The following is a 4,044-nucleotide window of genomic DNA, read 5'->3' on the forward strand; positions in this document are numbered from 1 at the left end:
GGAGTGGAGCACAGACCACTATTAGACCAAAGGGATATTCAGACTAGATTGAGAAAGGAGATTGGACACATATTAGAAGGACGATAGAACCGCTTTCAAGAACAACAGCAAAGAGCCCCATGGTCTCATCGTCACTCTTAGAATGACCAATCACAATTACTAGAGGAAAACAAGGCTTTCCACACTTCATTTTTGGACCCAAAGCAGACACTCCACAGATTCTCAAAAGGTGTTCTTTGGGGGTCAATAATAAATGTGGAATTAACCAGGCTCTATTTAGGTCCACCGCAAGTCTCTAAGGAAACTCGAAGACCGACTAGCTCGGTTCTTTTTTTTTTTTTTTTTTTTTTGTAACATGCCATGGCTTAATGATTAAGGAATAGCGAATTAAAAAACCTGTCCATTGAATAGAAAAAAATACATGCGGTTGAAGGAGATCAGTAATTGGCTTATTATGAACTTCCGCTTTCTGTGATACAATCATTACTCGTCTCGGTCTGCAATAGCCATCTTCAGATCCAGCAGCGAGAAAAAAAAGAGAGGTCTATAGTAAAACCTTAAGACGTGTAAAAAATCTTTTGACAACTCTGCTTAAAAATTAAGCAACGTAGTATTAAAATATGTGGCTGACGCCAGTTGATAAAGGCTGATATTTGTTGTACAAAACATTCATTGCGTGCGTTGTCAAACCAGCCTTAATAACGAAAATCAAAGAATTACATAACCATGTGCTCTTTGCTTATCTTCTCTTTGTGCTAGGTGAGTGCGTCCTGTGTTGTGGACTGGCAAGACAGCCAATCCACTAGGAGGAAGCCGAAAGGCACGCGTTTAAGCTCACGCAGGCTGGCGTGAGGTCTGGAACAGGACTAGGAATTTAAAGTAGCAAAAATAGTACGGAGCTGCTGGAATACTTAACTTTAATCCATAATTGGTGAACATCGCTCTTGACGGTACATGTTTTACAGCATCAATAGTAACTGGTAATGGCGCCTTGCTAGGTCGTAGCAAATGACGTAGCTGAAGGCTATGCTAACTATCGTCTCGGCAAATGAGAGCGTAATTTGTCAGTGAACCATCGCTAGCAAAGTCGGCTGTACAACTGGGGCGAGTGCTAGGAAGTCTCTCTAGACCTGCCGTGTGGCGGCGCTCGGTCTGCAATCACTGATAGTGGCGACACGCGGGTCCGACGTATACTAACGGACCGCGGCCGATTTAAAGGCTACCACCTAGCAAGTGTGATGTCTGGCGGTGACACCACATCCTGTGTACATCATTTCTTTCAGTGTCAGACCATAAAATACACTGCCTGATAAAAAATGAAGCACTTAGGATGGAAACTGAGGAGATTTAGTGGTAACATAGCCCAGTGGATAGCCCCTCAAAGACTAAACGCAGCCGGCCAGTGTGGCCGAGCGGTTCTAGGCGCTTCACTCTGGAACCGCACGATCGCAACGGTCGCAGGTTCGAATCCTGCCTCAGGCATGGATGTGTGTGATGTCCTTAGGTTAGTTAGGTTAAAGTAGTTCTAGGGGACTGATGACCTCAGATGTTAAGTCCCATAGTGCCTAGAACCATTTGAACAATTTTTTGAACTAAACGCAGATCAAGCAGATGAAAACAGGACTGAAACATTGAACGGTCGTAGCTAAACAAGTGCATCATCGAGCGAACTTAGGAGCAACGGCGTCGTGTTTTTGTGGTAACGGTGAGATCCGTGCTCCACAATTTTATGAGCTGTCCATCCGGTCATTGGTATGTCTGTTCTCCTTCTGTAGTCTTGGCAGTGGTCATATTATACGTTGGTTATAGAATATGAGTTATGTGGGAAGAATATATTACGGTCGCAAGTAAATATGATGAACAGTGAGAGCATAGACCTCTCACAGAAAGAGAAACAACAAATAAAAGAGTCTGAACTATGTTACAACAAAGGAACTCTAGAGCCAAAACTTCCAAAACGGAACGCAAGAGTCATTAATATGCGGTACGTGTGTGGAACAAATTGGAGATCTGTTCCTTAAACCGCGCTGTATCAAACGGACGTTACACAACGACACAAGCAGAAATCTGAATGCAGCGAACAGACACGTCACTTCATCAATTTGTGAAAAAAATAAAATGCTAGGCAAGAGCGAGATGTGAACACGGATTTCTCCCTTCACAGTCGAACACTGTGACCACATAATTATAACGCGGTGGCTATTCATTTTTGCTCTATGTTGCACATCTTCAGCTTGGACCATTCACTGTTTCGATTTTGCTTGATTTTGTGGTGTCGCTTGAGCGACGCCAGGTAAGAAATGTTAATATATACATTTATTTATTTGTAATATGTTAAGTGGAGACTTGTTATTTAAAAAGATTTTGTTTCTTTTCTTTCATGTCGAGCGTGGCAGCTAGATGATCCAGTGGGGACTCCAGACGCGGCGGACGACGAGAGCTAACCACTACTGCACCATAGTCGACGGCCGGCGGCTGGAAGAACCGTTGAAACGTCATACTGACCATTATTAAAATATGTTTTATGTTTTTTTTATACAAATGAAAAGGAGTTCAGTGTTGAAGGTGGAATGATAAAGTTCGTAATTGGAGGTCAATTGGTTATCAACTGTTAAATAAACTTCGAGTTGGAAGTTAAAACAGTCAGTTGACTCTGTTGTAACGACATACATCGTAAATATTACTTATGTGTGAAATTTGCAAATTTTATTAAAATTCAGACTTCTTGAAGAGATTCTGGCAGAATTTTATAAGGAGTGTGGACGATCGTCAATAATTAACAAGTTTAAAGTTTTATTAATGAGAAGTCGACACGTATTGACATTTTGAAAATAATCGATACTGTGAAGTGTATTAAAATTCTGTTTTAAAACTTTATCGGCGATTGCGGTCAAAAACATCGGTTTTAAAGTGGAACATTTCGTTAAATGAGAAGGAGATTGATTCTTTAGTGACATTAATCAATTATTTAAGGAAAAATTAGGAGAATTTCAATTATATTGACAAAGATATCAAGGAGTGTCAGACCGCACAACGAACGTATAAAAACTCTGTGACTTGGTTGAACTGACAATTTTTTTTTTTTAACGATAACACTTTTCTACAACAGGTAATGGTGAATTTTGCTGCGTCTATGCTTATCTTCTAGTCTTCTAGATTGAATCTGCTACAGCTTAATGTTTTTCTTTATGGATTTTTCAAGTAACTGGGAAAAGAACTTATAAGTTGATCTGCGGCGGACCGTCGCTACTGGGTACACGGTTAGGCTGTTGTGAAGCCTGTTGGTTTGCAGATTGCCTTTCTTTCCCCTGATGCAGACATCGTTGCTGAGTTGCTGCGACAGGATCGGCGGTTCAGCGCAGTTTCTCAGAGTTCGGCACACCTGACTGTTTTCGTGCTTGATCTGTGTTACCACTAAATCAGAGGGGCTGCGCCGGCCGCGGCGGTCTAGCGGTTCTAGGCGCTCAGTCCGGAACCGCGCGACTGCTACGGTCGCAGGTTCGAATCCTGCCTCGGGCATGGATGTGTGTGGTGTCCTTAGCTTAGGCAGGTTTAAGTAGTTCTAACTTCTAGGGGACTGATGACCACAGATGTTAAGTCCCATAGTGCTCAGAGCCATTTGAACCATTTAGAGGAGCTGCGCTGCGGAGTTTCCCTTGTTAGAACACATGATCGGTTGTCAATGTAATTTCGCACAGTACATACCATCGCTGGATATGTAAATGCAATTCTCTGAGACAGGGAAAACTGCTACCAGAGTCCGTTTACAGTGCTCATGCTTATTGTTGTTACCAGGCGTGATAGGATAAATAAGGAGCGTGAACAGTGTCTATTCAAAACGTTCAAATGTGTGTGAAATCTTATGGGACTTAACTGCTAAGGTCGTCAGTCCCTAAGCTTACACACTACTTAAACTAAATTATCCTAAGGACAAACACACAGATCCACACAGATCCACCGGGACCAGCCGCACAGTCCATGACTGCAGCGCCTTAGACCGACACTGTCTGTTGTTGGGAGATCACTGTGAAGAACATGAGATGC

Source organism: Schistocerca cancellata, chromosome 1 (genome assembly GCF_023864275.1).
Source record: "Schistocerca cancellata isolate TAMUIC-IGC-003103 chromosome 1, iqSchCanc2.1, whole genome shotgun sequence".
In the NCBI taxonomy this organism is placed as follows: Eukaryota; Metazoa; Arthropoda; class Insecta; order Orthoptera; family Acrididae; genus Schistocerca; species Schistocerca cancellata.